The sequence below is a fragment of the Camelus bactrianus genome, chromosome 7 (genome assembly GCF_048773025.1).
Source record: "Camelus bactrianus isolate YW-2024 breed Bactrian camel chromosome 7, ASM4877302v1, whole genome shotgun sequence".
Lineage (NCBI taxonomy): Eukaryota > Metazoa > Chordata > Mammalia > Artiodactyla > Camelidae > Camelus > Camelus bactrianus.
In genome coordinates, this window is record NC_133545.1 from 59184143 (window position 1) to 59203136 (window position 18994).

The window sequence follows — 18994 nt, forward strand, 5'->3', positions numbered from 1 at the left end:
CCTTAAAAGTCTAACAGAAAGAAGACCTGTGCATGACCTAGGTTCTTTCTTCCCAGTGTAATGCTGTGGGTGAAAGAGCCTCAGCTCTTCGAGCATCTATAAAATGGTATAGTATCAACTCTGCCTACCTTAAATGAGTTAAGATTGTATAAGATACATGTGAGTGCACTCTACAAATAAGAAGCATTGTGATTAATGTTGATGATGATAATTAAGTACTAATTTCACCCTTTAGTTGAAATATGGAGTCCTGAATAATAAAAACTTCAAATGAAAAAAAGACAAAAGGTTTTGTAACACAGGTATCTACTGGTCTGATTTCTTGACTGACAGTAGAGTTGGGTGGCTTCTGACACAGGATGGTGCTTGGGTAAGAGACATGTTAAAGACTGTTTTCAGAAAGCCTTGCCGTGTGCTGAGCAGGGGTGATTTTTCCTTTTATTGCCATGTAAATAGGACGTCAGTAAAAAATCAAATTCCATACAAAGGCTCTGTTGTTGAATTTTGAACTTACATTTTCATCTCATTTGACTTGGACATCAACCATAGGCACTGATATTATTTATTTCTATTTTAATGATAAGGACCCATGAGCTCCATGAAGGCAAGGACTGCATTGTTTTGCTCATCAGTATATCCTCAGCAGTAGCACAATGCTGAAATAGAGCAGGCATCCTAAACCATTTATTTAATAAATGAATCAGACTCAGAGAGATGGGGTGTCTTGTTTAAGGTCACACCTAATTAAGTGGTAGAGCAAGGCATTGTCCCAGATCTATTTGGCTTGATCCTTGAGTTTTTCATTCAGTAGGTGTAGGCTGAGCCTAATCATTTGTATTTTTATTAATCATTCCATTGCATCCTTTTTGACTCAATCATTTTTTGAACATGTCTTCATTAAATGTAATATATGTCTGTCACATTCTAGGTGCTGGGCTCCATCAGCAAACAGAACAGACAAGAAATTCTGCCTTCATGGAACTTAAGTGCTAGGAAGACATCAGGCCAGTTTGAGAAACTCTGCATTTCATTGTAATGGTAATAGGTTCTGTTTATTCAGTTAAAATTAACATCCAAGGGAGATTTCACTCATCCTTCACCAAATTTGTTGGTGCATCCTAGGTAGATGAAAGTAAATATAAAAGGTCTTCTTTTGTTAAGGAGTCAGGGCTTTGGGGGTGGGGCAATCTTTTATTTCGTGGGCCTGTTTGGCATCCCTGGCCTCTGGCACTAAATGCCATGAGCACCCTCAATGGGACAACTGAAAATGTCCAGTCCCCCTTCCCTGTTGAGAACCGCTGGAAGGACTGAAGTAGGAATGTGCTGGTGGGAGGAAGCTCTGGCTGAGCCTTAGCACCATCATTTGAAGGCCTTTCAGCCCCTAGAGAGGATTTTTTGATTTCCCCTTCTGAGGATCAGGCTCTATTTAATTATGTGGAGGTACTTTATCAAGACAATGTTGTATTTTAATTATCTGTAAAGCTCCCACAGATCATCATTTTAGATTTTTGAACTGCTGCATCGAAGGGTTTTGATTGCTATCGTTTAACATGCGTTGCCTCCCTCCTCCACTCTCCTTTTTGAAACGATGAATAGAAATTTCAGACAGGTGAAAGAAGGGGGCAAATGACTCTCTGTGCTTTAAGTGTCTGCTACTTTAAAACCTGTAGTTACTTATTCGTTTAAATGAGTAACCTGCATAATTGTCTTATTTTTAGTCCTTAAAAATCTGTTTTTGCAATGGAAATCTTCATGCAATCAGTATAATCAATTGCAAAATTAATAAACTTGGGTGATCTTCAATACAGCTTTTTCTGCTTTGAGAAATGAGGGGAAAAATACCTCCATGTGTGGTTTAGACCTGGAAGACTTTTAGTAACAAATTGTGAATTGTATGGCCTTACTTTGAAGTTGCTGATGACGCTCATTTTTCTGTCATTTTCTTAAATGTTTTTGATGCCAAACTCAGCTTTTAAAATGGACAGAAGGAAGCAACTTAAGGAACCTCTTTTTGGCAGAGGTGGGGGGATCCAATTTCTGAAAGAACTTTGCATAAAATTTCTGTATTAACTATTCCATATTTTGGAATCTAAGAAAGCATTTAGTGGGGTTTATGCTGGGTGGGTGGCAACTTATATTGCTCCAAGAAATGCACTAACTGCTGGAAAAAAATGGCTATTTAAATAGTCCCAATGTAACGACTGCCAAAATGTCTTTGTCTGGTAGGCATGTTATTGGTAATGTCATAAAAGAGGCAAAGGCGATGTTTTTTAGTCCTTCCTGGGCACTGTTTGTTTTGTGAATATTTGTTTTTTTTTATTGAATGATGTAAAACTAGCCAAGTGTCCTTTATTGAATGCTCCATAGTCTCATTTCCCTGAATTTTGCTAGCTCTCATGTGCTATTGGAGTGCCTACTCCTGAATAGGTCCAGGCTGCCTGAAACCATCCAAGGGAAGCTAAGTTTAGTAATTTCTGACAGTCTATGTGTAGTCTGAAATTACAGTCTGCAGAAAATTTTAGACATCTGTATCTATATCTATAGTATTTATAAACATGGTCAAATAATGTTAACATATTTTTAAAGGTCTTTTTTTTTTTATCCAAGTCACCAACAAAGCATGATGTCCAAATGGAGAGCACTTAAAGGTTGCTTTTTAAAATAGGTTTTGTTTACTTTTAGCCGCTAAGTGAAAGTAATAAAACCTAACAGGGAGGGCTACATTTTGTGTTCATAATGAGCATCATTTTGTTTGGCATAGCACAGAACTGCCTTTGGTTTAAGTTCTGTTAATGAAAAGTAGGATGATGTAAAAAGACAAATGCAGAAGTAGCTCGTTATGGAAAACTCAAGTTAAAACTGGTTACATCCAGAAAAGAGTTGGTTTTCATTTTGCTTGGTTAGGGAAAGAAAGAAAAAAAAATTAATAACGCAAGCCTCAAGCTCAATAGCTAATACTGATATTCTGGAAGTGTTAATCACCTAAGTAGAAATTTGCAATAAAATATATGTAATCATGATATATTTTATATAGTTGAAATCTAATTTTGAATTATTTTTCCATTTAATGCCAAATAAGAAACATGATAAATTAATGGCGAGCACTTTTAAAAAATACAGCCCTGTGGACTTGTTAAAAACCTGTTCATACTATTGGAAATGTGATACTAAAAATAAGGTATTTTACTTTGGAGTTTGTTTCTTTATTTTTTTCATGTCCTTGAAAGCAGAATTATTTTTTCATGAACAGTGAAGACACAGAATGCAATGAAATACAAGTGCTATGTAAAGACATATCCTCATTTAACAACTGGCTGCTATAAAAATAAATTATACTGTATGACTCAGGGAAGTTGTTAATAATTCTACTTTGTTTACATTATGCTTAGAAAGCAACATAGCTTAATGAGATCAGATATTAAGCTAATGGTGTATCTTGGAGTCATAACATTTTCAATCTCTGCCAAAACTGTAACCAGGTTGAATGTGAGTAGTTTTTACTGATAGTATTTTCAAAAGAGGAAATGAATAAGACTCTGCTTGGTATAAAAGTTATGCATTCATTACCTAGGAAAGAGTATTAAGTATACACAAATCACTGAGCTGCTTTGTAAGGATACAAATAACATAAATGGGGGACAGTTCAAGAACCACGAAGGTATTTTTAATTTAAGAACTGTGAATAATAATAATCATCATAAAACTCCACAGAAAGCCCAAGATAACAAGCGACCAAGTATCCAAAAAATAACACGGTTACATTCTAAAGCAGGTGAGCAGTGTTTAGAACTCCCATTTTCTACAAAATAAAATTTCTTTCTACTCCTTGAACTCTTTGGGTGAATTAGTTAAAATGAAGTGGGCCATAGTCAGTTTTTCATTTTTATGATTCAGAAAAAACATTACATTTCTTAACCTTGGAGTTGCCTACTTGATTTTTAAAATAAATGTGATATTCAAGGAGATACCCCTCACTTTCATCCGTCTTTTACTAAGGGCATGACTGATTGTTAATGTGTGAGAGCAATTTCTCATTGTCTTCATGAAAAATGCAAAAGTAAAAGTTACTGGCTGTAATTTTAGTTGCCATAACCTGGATGTCTCTAACATATAACATTTAATGAGAGCATAATCACCCTAGCACAGCAGAGTATCTAACAGCAGATTCTTTGCAGAATTCTTTCCATGTTTGTTTTTTGGTTTTGCAAAATCAACTTGGTATTCTTCCTCTCTTTCCTTACACTCAAGCTTTGTAAAGTGCCAAGAAATAAAAATAAGTAAAATAAATAAAAAGAAGCAGTCCCAAACACCCACTTTGCCAAATTAGTGAGAAGGCAAGATCTGTGAAATGTAGAAATTATCCGTTTTGCACCAGTGGAACATGTCAGCTGTGTGCACGCAGCTGCCATGTCAAGCAAATGCACTTTTTCTAAAGCAAAGGTACAGCATGTGTCAGTACATTCAGCTTTACATAAAAATAAATACATTTCAAAATAAATAAAACAGGGGCAACAAGAAAAACATTTCGCGAAGCTTATTACTAACTACTGAAGAGATGACGTGATGCTATTTTTGTTCTTGCACCCGGAAAGTTACAGAATTTTTAAGGATGGAGGGAATGTACATGGTCTAGTTTAAATCAGACCTTGACCCAGAAGAGCATTGCTTACCTTGAAGATGATGCTGCCAGATGAGTATAAACTGGCAAAATCCAGTGCTGTAAGATGTGTGTGTAGGTTACGCCACATTATCTCCCAATTTTTCTATGAAACTAATTCAAGTTAAAGGAGCAAAAGGAAGCGAGTATTATGGTGGTCAGTTCATTATCCCTTCAATTCCCATCTTGCCAGTGATTATAGAAGTCTCAGAGAAATAAATTCACAGGCTGTCTTTTCTATGCTGTGAAGGACAGAGTCTGTTTTGGTTATTATTGCTGCATAACAAATCACCCCAGGAAGCTAGTGGCTTAAAACAGAAACAATCAAATCTAGTCTCATAGTTTCTGTGGGTCACAAATTTGGGATGGGCTCAGCTACGTGGATCTAGCTGGGGATCTTTTACACGGTTACAGACAGTTAGTTGTTGGTGCTAAAACAGCAGTCTTGAGCAGCTGCTGGCTGCCAGGGCATAGCTCCCCCCATCTCTCTCTCCAGCTCTCTATCTATCTGTTGTCTTCATAGAGTGTCAGGGCTTCTGCACGTGGTCTCTCCTGGTAGGCTCATTTGGGCTTCCTCACAGTGTGGTGTGGTGGCCTCATGGCAGCCTGACTGCTTACGTAGTGGCTCAGGACTCAGTATGAGTGTTCTGTCAAACAAAGGGGAAGACAGAACATTACTTTTCTGACCTAGGCTCAGAGTCACACAGACTTTTACCGCATTTTGTTGGTTACAAGGAAAGAGGATAGTTAGACTTCACCTCTTGATACATGAGTGGCAAGGTTTAGAAGATCTTGTGGGAAACAGAGATATTGGAATGACCACCTGTGGAAAACAATGCCATAGTGTCTTTTACTCTGAAAAGGTTATTTCTGCGAAATTGAGGATGTGATATTTTGAGTAAAAGTAAATGTACTCTTTGCTGGTAGATGACTGAGGATGAATTATTATGGTAAAGAATAAAAATAATAAAAGAAATCTAATAGTCTCTTGACTCCTTGAGGCAAGATATGTTATTTGTTAGTGATACTTTCATTCCATGGAAATTCTAGTAGTTTCCCTCACCGTTAGTATCTTTGTTATTTCTCCTGCCTCAGGCCTGCCAGAAGGTCTGGAATTACACCTTTAGTTGAAACAGATTCACATTTATTACAAAGATCCAGCAACAATGGCAATAACAGAAAAGTGAAGTCCATTTGGGTCAGCTAGGTGAGGAAAGAGGAGAAAACTGATGTCAACACTGAATTGACAGAGGAGATAAGCTATCTTATGCCAGTCTGGTAATCTCTTACTTTCCCCTTCTGTGAAATAGAAAGGCGCAGTCCTGATAAAACAGTGGTGAAGCAAAGCTAAGAAAAATATTTGGGAAACAATTTGCAAATATATGGTTCTATCTGAATGCCAACTGGAAGATGCAGTTATAACACTCGGATTGGCTTGCCTAACATGTCTATGGCATGGCCTGTGTCTTTGGACCATGGACCCATCACCCAGACACTTGCTTTAATTTTTTTTTTTCCTCTAGTAGGGATGGATTTCTGCTAAGTCACCCACATTCCTACCTGGTCTTCCTCTCCAGCAGTGGAATATCCCTGCTTGGTGGCTGGCAGGGTGAGGAATAAAATACACTGAATTTTCTGACACTTTCATCTATTAACAGCAAAGTTTCATCCAGTGTGAAAAAGAAGTCTGATCACAAAGGTCTGCAAAACCTCCTAGGCAACTGCCTACTGGAATCTGACATAAGCTGTTGAGAATCTGCAGTACACAGGCAGTACTCGCATACGTGAAAGCAGAAGCAAGAATGTGGTTGTGTAAGAGGAATGTTTAGTCCACAGTTATCAGGAGCTTACTTTAAAAGGATAACCTAGAGAATAAAGACTGTTTCACTACTTGGGAGTCACAGAAAGCTCATTCTCTGCAAAAGGATTTGGCGGTGCCCAGTGAAAGGGCCAGCTCACTGATTACAGTAGTACAGAATATCTGAGTTGAAACTCACCTCTTCAAAATCATTAGGGCTGACAAATTGAAGCTCTTTTGAACATGATCTTCTGAGATGAACACTGCTCCAAAATTCCAAATCTGTGGGATATTAAAAACATATTTATTGCAAGGTCTCAGAGGGAGGTTGTGGTCAGCTTCATGCTACAAGGATAGGAAAGGTAATACTTCTTGGTGTTTAGATAAAGATAATCATTTATTTTTGACACTCTCACCTACCTTTCCATTCCCATTAAATAGTTCCTGACTTTTAAGATACTGCTCTTAAAAAAGCAGATTAGAGATATAGCAATTATTGCCCAGATAAGGAGATAAGAAAAGTTTCTAACAATCCTTTAAGTTAAATTATTTACTTGCATGAGTCTCACCTGTATGGCAAGCACAGCCTGATGCTTTTGTAAAGTCCTCTAACTCTCTTTTAAAAGTAGCTGCATTTAAGTAATCATCCATTTATACCATTTATACCATTTATACCGGCAGATAACTGCACACCAAGCAACACTTTGTACTTCTCTGAGAAAATTTGAAAGAAACAGATTTTCCTAAAATGGGATTTCAGTGATATTTTGAGTTAAACACAGTGCTTCTATTGTTTCTGTAATTTAGAGTCTTTACTGCCAGTGAGCAAAGAAAAGCAGTGATTCCAGAGACTTTCGTAAGGCAGATAATATAGATGGTATTCCACATTCTTGCATTGTTCCTAGTGGAAAACTTCCACTGGGCTAATTAGTCTTGGAAAGAATTTCAACTCTGTGTACTACACTGTTGAGAACTGAGCATAAGAACAAGTAAGTTGCCCCTTGAATAAATAATATTTCATGGATTCAAGATACACCAAGGAGGCATAACCCCAGACAAAGATTGAGTTGCTCTGGGTAGAAAATTGATAAAAAATGTACGACTTTGAAACCAAAAACCTGCCTGACTTACTTAGCAATTGCTTACTGTGGTTTCTCAATGTGAGCTGTGTATAAACAGATCAACTTTGTTTTCAAAGTGTTTCCAAAGAGCCTGTTAACTAAGAATCAAGTACTGCTTCTGCCCATCCCTCAAAAACCAGCAAACTCTTTCCCAAGCTCAACACCTGCTGTTGAAAATCTACCACACAGTGGCCTTTATCTTCTATGCCAACAGATGTGAAGATGCCCAGAGGTCCCTCAGATGTTTGTGCTTCTGAGTCTTGTGGGGGCACCAGGAAGGGGAGGGAAAATGATCCTGGAATTCCAAAGGTCACTGCTGGATCGAAATAATGGAAATTGCCCACATGTTGAAAAAAACTCAGATGTGATTACTGAAAAGTCTGGCAATCAGACCAAGAAGAACCAACTGGGCTAGAGTTTCATTTATACTTTTAAAAAGAGAGAGAGAGAAAGAAAGAAAAGGAAAGTGTGCCAGGATAAGAGAGAAATAATAATCTTCTTCAGCCTTCAGGCTACCATAATAAACAAGTTCAAACAACAGCAAAAAAAAAAAAAAAAAAAACCAGGAGAAGTCTTTACCTGTACCAAAAGGGATCAAGTGTGAACTTTCACCTACGCTATCACTCATTTCTGAAAATAAGTGTAAGAATTTAAAGTGATTGAAGAGAGTATAAATTTGTTTTATTTTTTACAGTAAAGGAAGACTACAATGTATATCTGAATTTTCTTTCAAGGCATTTGTGGTAATCATTTCCTTACAACTATTTTGTTCTAAGGACAGCTTTTCTTTCTAATGTTTTCTCCCTAGTCTTCACTCGAGGGTACCGGAACTCTTCGTGGTGATGCTAACATGATCATATATGTAAAAAGATGCACTTTCTGCATAAAATAAACTTGATGGTTATATGTCATAACGTCTGCATTGTAGACTTTTTACTCTAGGTTATTAAGGAGGTAACCTAGAGGCACCACAGGGTAGTACCCATTGGGTAGAGCCCATAGGATTTGGAGGCACAGTGAGAACTTGGCTCTAATCCTAGCTGTATGGTCTTGGGTACAAGTTTCCCTGTATGCATTATTCTTTTACATAGAAGTAAAACAGACACCTGAGAAGTGACAGGCTATGTGTATATGCTGTAGTTACACAGAAATTGGCATCCTATTCCCCCAGAGCTTTTAGGCAATTTCACTTCAGTGTGCTCCATTCTAGACAGAAGCATGACCCGGAGGCTCCCAGGAAGGGCCACTGACTGAGTGCTGAGGGTCCTGTGGGGTGTGGAGGGGAGGTCAGGAAATACTCCTCAGAGGATAACACTGGGACCAGAGGCTCTAGTAGGAGTTAGACAGCAGAAGAGCAAGAAGCAGTTGTGGAAAAAGAGTTAGACACAGACAACATATATAAAGACCCAGAGGCACTTGATCTTCGGATACGTTCTGGGTGGGCTTTAAGGCCAATAAATGTGTTTTGAGATGAGGAGAGATGCACAGTTTTGTCTGGAACTAGAATCTCTGGAGGCAAACTGTAGTGGTTATCAGTGGTTCTCATGCAGCTTTTCTTTTTGAAGTCCAAAGTTTTCAGGGAAAATCACACAGCCTAAGACTAACACTAAGACCAAGCCTAAGACTTTGCTTAGAGTGACAAGTGGAAACTTCTTAGATGATACCAGCACCCCAAAAGCTAGTGAGGATGCACATCCAGGCTTCCCTTTCTCTTCTTTAGAGGAAACATCCCAATATGCTCCAGAACACTGGACTAACAGAAACTTCCCCACAGGGCAGACTCGTGAACTTTTACTGGTTTATTTCCCTCTCTCTGGCATACATGCCTTATTAAGACTTTGAGGTCCTTCCATCAGATCCAGTTAGTATAATGTCCCCAGGTAATGGACTGGGGTGATGTTCTATGGAATACCAATTCAATCAAGGTCCCTTTGAGAAGGATTCAGAGATATCTGAGTATTTAAAGCTATCAGCTGTGCCTGTGCTTGTCCAAATATCCCACACTACTTCCTATCTTAGCAAAATAGACCTGGTGGCCTGGTATATTTAAATGAAATAACAATTACAACTTTGTCTTACAATCAAGCCCTGGCCTGATTTTTGGCCATGTCTGTCTTTCAGCCAAATGAGATGAAGAAATTATATGGTACCACAGAGGCTTTCTGGCTCTCTACCACTGCCTTGGGTTGAAAATTTAAGGTTTCATATTTATCTTTTTCTTTACATACACCTTCCAGAGCAGCTATAAGTAGTCATTCCCCCATCATCTTACTAATCACTACTGTCATCATAGCAATTAAATGCCACATCCACTTAACCTGCCAGCGCTTTGATCTCTATCTTCACTTGATGCCACCACTGGTGATAATCTGAGTGACCATGGTGCCACTGTATGCTATGGGTTGCCAGTTTTCTATTCCTCTGGCATTCTGTGCACTCTTCAGATAGGAGAAACCCAATCCCAGAATCTCATTTCGAGGATCCATTTGTCATGCCCTCATACCTGGTACCAATTAGTCTTGGTTAGAGTCCTAGCAGCAAGTACAGCACCCTCAAGAGGTCTAATGATAGTTCAAAATAGGACTAATCCGGTTTTCTCTAGAAATGCCCATCAATCTGCGCTGGCTCCAAAGAGCCAACATTTTCCTATATTAACTGTATAGTATTACCTTTCACAGGTAGGATTTATAAATCATTCAGAATTCACCTCTGTATATCATACAGATTTTTTTCCCCACGGACTAAACCAATTTATCATGAACCTTCCTAAAATCCATTTACTTCCTCACTGATTTGTGATGCCACCTTCATTGTATATCGACTTCCCATATATGCAGATGTCTGTTACTAGGCTCTGCATTTTATTCCATTGATCTTTTTATCATTCTGGCTGTGTAGAGTGCCTGAATATCTGGTAGGTGATTCATGCACCTTATATTCATCCATATACATGTCAGATTCCATTTATTAAGATCTTCACACAGTCCATCATGCTCAATTACCAATGAATGATTTAAAATTACCATCTAGGGAGGGTAAGTCTGGTTATCTCTAGTACTTCTGTTTTGCTGAGCAAGGTGTAAAACACAAAGATAAGCTAAATTACTCATTTGTTGCCTGTGATTTTCCTTCTCCACACTTTCCCACACAGTGCTCTATCTTTCCTCTCAATAAAGATTGACTATGGGCTGAATTGTGTCCCCGCCACCCGCCCAAATTCATATGTCGAAGTCCTAACCCCTAGTATCTCAGGAATGTGATGTATTTGGAGATAGGATCTTTAAAGAGGTAATTAAGGTAAAATGATGTCATTAAGGTAAGTCCTAATCCAGTATTACTGCTGTCCTTATATGAAGAGCAAATTTGGATACAGACATGTACAGAGGGAAGACAATATGCAGACACAAGGAGAAGTTGACCATCTACAAGCCAAGGAGAGAGGCCTTAACACTGCTGACACTTTCATCTTGCACTTCAATCTCCAGAACTGTGAGAAAATATATTTAAGTCACCCATCCCATGGTACTTTGCCATGGCAGCTCTAGCAAACTAATACAACCAGGTATTGAAAGAGTATCAGTTTAAAGAGGTGCACCAAACTTTAGCCTACTTCTCATGCCCATATTCTTTAATCTTGCCCTGTCCAAATCTATGGCTCTAATTTTGGTCTTTTTTTGTTGTTGTTGTTGTTGAGGAGTAGACCTACAGATCAATTACATTTTTGCCATTCCTCCATTGATATCCGTATAGCACCTGGAGCTCAGGTGCTCCAAATCTAAGTCATGATGTTTTCCTTCAATTCTCCTAATCTCTGGTGGTCTGTATCTTACATAATTGCCATGGAGAGGACAGAGTCATTCTATTTTATGCAGAAATTCTGTCCTTGTCCTCCTACACATTACTCTGAAAACACATCAAAACAGTCAGTTTATCCTAATTATTTCAATCTCAGAAATGTTTCCTGCCCCTGGCTTCTTCCCATTGTGATACCACTGTGCTGGGCCAGGCCCTTATTATTCTTGTCTGGGCTTTGCTAAAGATGTCTAATTAATCTCCTCAACTCATTCTCTACATTTCTCAATCTAACCTTCATCTGTCCCAATATCGCCTAAAATATGTCTGATCATGTGACTCAATCCTTTCATGATTCCTTCATTTATTATTAATTAATTAACTTTATCAAAGTATAGTTGATTTACAATATTGCTTTGGTTTTAGGTGTACAGCATAGTAATTCAGTTATTTTTCTTCAGATTATATTGCGTGATAGGCTATTTTAAGATACTGGATATAATTCCCTGTGCTGTACAGCAAATCCTTATTGCTTATTTGTTCTATGTATACTAGTTTGTATCTGTTAATTCCATACTCCTAATTTGTCTCTCTCCCCTTTGGTAGCCATAAGTTTGTTTTCTGTCTGTGAGTCTGTTTCTGTTTTGTATATAGGTTTATTTGTATTATTTCATATAGTATTTTTCTTTCTCTTATTTCACTAAGCCTAATATTCTCTAAGTCCATCCATGTTGCTGCAAATGGCAATATTTTATTTTTTAATGGCTGAGTAATATTCCATTGTATATATACACCACCTTTTCTTAAGCCAATTGTCTGCTTTTTTTCTTGTTCAGATTAAAAAAACTTTTTTTAATGAGTTATAGTCAGTTTACAATATTGTGTCACTTTCTAGTGTTACAGCACAATTCTTCAGTCATACATGAATATACATATATTCATTTTCATATTCTTTTTCACCATAAGCTACTACAAGATATTGAATATGTTTCCCTGTGCTATACAGTAGAAACTTGTTTATCTATTTTATATATACCAGTCAGCATCTGCAAATCTTGAACTCCCAGTTTATCCCTTCCCACCCTCCTCCCACTCTGGCAACCACAAGTCTGTATTCTATATCTGTGAGTCTGTTTCTATTTTATATATAAGTTCATTTGTCCTTTTGTTTTTAGATTCCATGTATCAGTGATATCATATGGTATTTTTCCTTTCTCTTTCTGGTTTACTTCACTTAGAATGACATTCTCCAGGGACATCCGTGTTGCTGCAAAAGGCATTATTTTATCATTTTTTATGGCTGATTAGTATTCCATTGTATAAATATACCACAGCTTCTTTAGCCAGTCATCTGTTGATGGACATTTAGGTTGTTTCCATGTCATGGTTATTGTAAATAGTGCTGCTATGAACATTGCGGTGCAGGTGTCTTTTTGAATTAGAGTTCCCTCTGGATATATACCCAGGAGTGGGATTTCTGGATCGTATGGTAAGTCTATTTTCAGTCTTTTGAGGACTCTCCATACTGTTTTCCACAATGGCTGCACCAAATTGCATTCCCACCAACAGTGTAGGAGGGTTCCCTTTTCTCCACACCCTCTCCAGCATTTATCATTTGTGGACTTTTGAATGATGGCCATTCTTACTGGTGTGAGGTGATACCTCATTGTAGTTTTGATTTGCATTTCTCTGATAATTAGTGATATTGAGCATTTTTTCATATGCCTATTGGTCATTCATGTGGCTTCACTGGAGAATTGCTTTTTCGGTCATCTGCCCATTTTTGGATTGGGTTGTTTGTTTTTTCTTATTAAGTTGTATGAGCTGTTTATATATTCTGGAAATCAAGCCCTTGTCAGTTTCATCTTCTGCAAATATTTTTGTCCCATTCTGTAGGTTGTCATTTTGTTTTGCTTATGGTTTACTTTGCTGTGCAAAATCTTTTAAGTTTAATTAGGTCCCATTTGTTTATTTTTGCTTTTATTTCTATTGCTTGGGTAGAAGGCCAATTGTCTGTTCAAGGGCACGTGGATTGTTTCCATATCTTGGCTATTTGTAAATAGTGCTGCTATGAATATTGGGGTGCGTGTAGTTTTTCAAATTAGAGTTTTTGTTTTTTTCTAGATATACACCCAGGAGTGGAATTGCTGGATCATGTGGTGGCTCTATTTTTAGTTTTAAAGGAACCTCCATACTGTTTTCCATAATGGCTGCACCAAACTATATTCCCACCAACAATATAGAAGGGTTCCCTTTTCTCCACACCCTCTCCAGCATTTACATTTGTGGACTTTTTAATGATGGCCATTCTGACTGGTGTGAGGTGATACCTCATGGTAGTTTTGATTTGCATTTCTCTGATAATTAGTGGTATTTGAGCATTTGTGCATGTGCCTACTGGCCATTTGTATGTTTTCACTGGAGAATTGCTTGTTTAGGTCTTCTGCCCATTTTTTGATTGGGTTGTTTTTGTTGTTGTTGTTGTTGTTATTGGTTGTATAGGAGTTATTCTCTCAGTTTTCAGTTAGCTTTCCATGAGAATTATTCCACATGTAGATGTATTTTTGGTGTGTTTCTCAGGGGAGGTAGTTCCATGTCCTCACATTCCACCATCTTGATCCATGATTCCACTATTTAAATTAAAAAGTTCTCATTCCTCAGTGAGGCATTGAAGGTCTTTTATAATCTGGACCAACCTACCACTTCAACTTTTTTTATTACCACATCTCTCTCTTGCCAAGTACCTTTTATTCCTGCCATAACACACACTGACTTTTTTATGTCCTCCACTACAAAATATATTCTCACACCTTCATGTTTTTCATCATGCTAGTCTCTGCTACAATGTCTTTCATTCCCTATTTTATTTTTAAAACTCCACACATCCTTTGAGGCCCAGGTAAACTGGTATTTTCTCTAAGAAACTGTCCTTGGTACTCCTGATTGTGATTGGCAGTTTCATACTTTGCACCCCTTATTGTACTTTTTGAATGCCATTTCCTTCATATTTATCACATTGTGTTTTAGTTAGGTATCATTGGCCTTTGCCAGGAGGTTGGAAGTTTTATGAAGGCAAGGGCAATATTTTTGTTCATTTTTCTATACCAACCTAAATATATAGCCTAGGGCTTTGTATATTATAGGTGATCTTTAAACAGCTGAACGAGTATAAGAGTTTGCCAAGTATCAATTCTATAAGAGTTTTAGGTTTTGAAACATGGCACCTTCTAATTAATTTTAGTTCTTTTATTTTATGGAAAATATGGCTTACTCATTCACAGACTCAAAGACTCATTTCTTTTTTGGCTATAAAGTAGCCCTTAGAAAATATTATGAAGAGTAAAGTGCAAGGTAATAAAAGAAGTAAAAATTAAATTTTCTTTGAAATGTCCTCAGAATTAAAATTCAGAGAAACCATTTAGAAGGCTAAAATGTGACGGCATTTACCAAATGTGATTTTTCGTAATATTTTATAGTGATTGTCAATCTTCTCAGGGCTCAGACACAGACTATGGAAAGTAGCAGGACCACTTTTCTGGATCTAGAAGAAATGTTATTTGGAATTGAAAGTGGCCTTGCAATTTGAGAGACTATATAGCAAAACATATAGCACTTGAGATATAGTCTGCACTAAATGGGTTCAAACCTTTCATTATCTTTACTATTTCCCCAAATTATTTTTGCAAGGAAGCCTGGTGTAAGTACCATTTACTGCTCAGACAGGATCCTGTGGAGTCACTCCTCAACCTATTAAACACTCTAAAGATGTGGGATCCTTCTGTCTTAGATTTAGTTATTGTGTTTTTGTTTCTCGCTTTTTTAGTTTGTTTCTGAGCCTTCTTCTTATTGTAGAGTCGAATTAGTGTTGGAGAAACAGAGGCTGTTCTAATTTAAATATTGTATATGACTACTGTGTTTGCTTTTCAAGGACTCCCCAGCAATGCGTTATAGAGCCCTGGGTCTTCAGAGTTCACAATTTGAAAATTGCTGATTTAATAAGTTAATGCAGCTTTATGGAGGAAACATAACAGTTATTTTGCTCTGACAGTAAGAGTTCTGAATGTCTCCACTCCTTAATAGTTGATAAGATGACTTCACTGGATTTCGTAAATCTCAACAGGGAGAATCTCTCTTAGTGGTGGTTAAATGAAATCCAATCAGAAAATTTGAGAGGAGAAGGTAAAATATTTGACATCCTCTACTCACTCATATATAATGCTCTCCACAGATGTGGATTCCATTTTTCACCCGGTCCCATATTAACTGTAGAATGAATAACAAAAATCTTGTTGATGAGAGAAAATTCAAATAATGCTCTTATCTCACTTGATTCTCACAAACATCCTTATGGGGTAGATATAATTGGGTAAAACCGTGTGTAACTGCCATTTGTATTAGTCAAAAATGGTTGACATCAGCAACTTCATATGGGTTTTAAACTTTATTATTTATATTTCCATTTTACAGATGAGAAGCCTGATGTTTAGAGGTCAAGTGATGTACTAAAGGTTACAGAGCTGTCAAGTTGCAGAGCCAGACCTGGAAACCAGGAACCCAGGTATGTTTGCCTCCAAAGCCTTGTTCTCCACCAGGCTGTCCTGCCAGGTGAGGAATGCAATTAGGCTGAGAGAAAAAGATGCTTGTTTTTCCCACCACTCCTTGACACAGCAGAGAGCTGGCTAGCATTTCTTTGTTGTAGTTATATTTATGATTCATAAAGACAGATCCAGACTTGTGCAAGTATATACCTTCCAGTTTCCTCCTGTATGAGCTTTAACTGTGTTGAATGAATAACGGTTTTATAGCTTTTCCATGGGGATGAAATTGCTTAAGATATGGATGGCAATGGTTTTAAAATACTTATTACTTTAAGTTGCTAAGGCTGTGACTGGCTGGAAGGCTCTCACACTGCTTCTGGGTTGTCTCATAGGTTTTCCTCCTTAGATTGTAAACTGCTCAAATACAGCTACCCTTTTTCCTTTGAAACTCCTTCTCATTCAGCATTAATAAATGACTATTGACATTTAGGACAACAGTATCAGGCTGGAAGTGGTGGTGGCCCAACTACAGACAAAAATATTGCTGCCCAGATAGAGCAGCTCAATCAAAAAGCTACATGCGCATATTCGTGCCCTGTATACCTAATGTATACTTCATTTCACAGTTTTACTCTCCTTTTTTGGAGGCTTGCTTTTAATGCTTTTGTCTTTCAGTTATGCAGCTTTGTAGTTACAGTCAATCCTCTCCATCCCTGCCCCAGGTCTACCAGAGTAAGGGTAGTTGATTTATGCATCAAAAATCTGATGATATATAGAAGGTCATTCATTGAAAACCAAGGGGCCTGTTTAAACAGTAAGTGATCATGCAAATTAGTGTGACTGCTGGCCCAGGTCCTGAAAGAAATTAAGTTGAACTGAATAGAAACCAAGCTATGAGAAAATTTGATTTTAAATAAGGTTTGAAAGCATACATTTCCACTCTAGTACCAGACTTTTTTCAAATCACTGCTGTGAATTACTACCAGTTGCATGAAATTAATAAATGTGTATAATAGGGCTATGGAGATTGGTTGCGGGGGAGAGTTTGTGGTAATAGCATTGCTGGCAGAGAGAGAGATGTTTTTAATTTACCTTCACTGTTTCGCTCAACAACATAAATTATTTTGAGATATATCTTTTTTGAAAATAATTCTCCCACACCCTGCATCCCCCACCCCATAAGAAAGCCTGTGACCAAGAGCAATAGATGGAAGCCTTCTCTGGGGCCAGGATTCCTTTGACTCTGATTCCCTGTGCTAGTCTGACCAGAGTTTTTATTTATTTATTTTTTAAACTGAAAGATATTTGAAATATAACATTGTGTAAGTTTAAGGTGTACAACATGTTGACTTGATATGTTTATATATTGTAATATGATTGCCATTGTAGCATCAGTTGGCACCTCTATCAGGTCACATAATTATTTCTTTTTTTGTGGCAGTAATAATTAAGATCTAGCCTCTTAGCAAGTTTGATGATTATAATACAATATTCTCTATACTGTACATTAGATCGCCCAGACTTACTTATCTACTAGTTGCAAGTTTGACCAGAGTTATTTTTAAAGGTGCTGTGGATTGTTTCCCTTTAAACTGGTCTTTTTCTGCCTTTGGCAGTTCTGCCCCATTGTTCTCTTCCAACAATGGACAACTTGGGCAATTGATAGGGTGAAGCTCGAGAAGTTCTAGACCTGTACAGTGAATAACAGGAAGTGGTGCAACATACCTTTGGCTAATCACTCTGAAGTGCCACTCCCTCCACTAATTTCCTTGTCCTATTTCCACTTGGCAGCTACTGTTCAGCATCTCAAAGAGATAGTAACTGGATTTAGTGGGACTTCCCTAAATCCCAGAGTCATGGTATCATCACACTCTCAATTCTATTTCTACCTATATTTATCCTTTATTCTCATAAATAATATCAAGACACTCTCTATATTGAATCAGCTATGGAGGATTTTAACAAACAAATACAAAGCTTTCACGGGATGCATGACCTCCTTCCTTAGGTTGTCTTTTACATTCTGAAACATATAGAAGAGTGTATATAACATAAATGTACAGTAAAAATAATAAAATGAATAGCAATCTACCCCCTAGCCTGCTTAAGAAATAGAAAACAACAATACCTCTCAGAGAATTTCCTTATATTGTGTGTTTCTTCCTAATCCCACCACCTCTTGCCTTTCACAGGTAATCATTATCCTGAATACTGTGTTATTAATTTCCTTGTTTTTCTTTGATTGATATCACATATATATGTATCCTTAAATAATAAATCACATAATTTAATGAGCATCCATTTCATATAAACTGAATCACATCTACACATATGCTTTTGTCACCTGCCTTTTTTTTGCTCAAAATTGTGGTTTTGAGATTAATCTGTGTTGTTGTCTATAGCTGTGTTTTGTTAATTTTTGTTGTATAATAGTCTATTGTTTGAACTCAGTTTTTATATTTATTCTCTTATTGATGGATATGTGAGTTGTTAAATAGTATATTTACATTATATTAAGATATTAAATAAAAAATTTCTAAATGAAATATTTTCATATTGTTTAATCAGATTTCCTTTTTGCCTGAAATAGCTACATGCAATTTCTAGTCAAGACTTAAAAATTATAATATCTTAAAATTCTTGATAATCATCATTAACAAGAAACTTTATCATAAACTTGGAAATAAAAATATTGAACCATTTTTACAGCAATCTTATTTTAAGAATCTAATAGCTATCATTTTTTCTCATTGACAAATGTTAATATTGGAGTTGTTACTTTGTGGCAGTACAAAGAAATTTTTAATTCAACTGAACTTTTCTCTAATTTGTAAACTGCTCAGGCTTTATCACTGCAGTCACTTTGAAAAGATACTAGTAATATGCTGCTAAACAGGCACATCAGCCACAAACTCCTCTGTAGTGGGCTAAGTGTCCCCGCACCACAAATTCATGCCCACCAGAAACCTCAGTATGTGAATTTACTTGGAAATAGGGTCTTTGCAGATGTAACTAATTAAGATGAGGTCATACTAAATTAGGGTGGGCAGCAAATCCATGACCGCTGTCCCGACAAGAAGAGAAGACA

At 37.1% G+C, this 18994-nt stretch overlaps 1 long non-coding RNA gene across 1 annotated transcript in view; it reads right to left on the minus strand.

The window, feature by feature from the left end:
• Positions 1 to 6547: 6547 nt before the first annotated feature.
• LOC141578170 (uncharacterized) overlaps positions 6548 to 18994 on the minus strand; it is a 154912-nt gene continuing 142465 nt past the window's right edge. The window contains exon 4 of the long non-coding RNA XR_012508203.1: positions 6548 to 6737. This is a non-coding gene — a long non-coding RNA (uncharacterized LOC141578170). The remainder of the gene's footprint in view (positions 6738 to 18994) is intronic.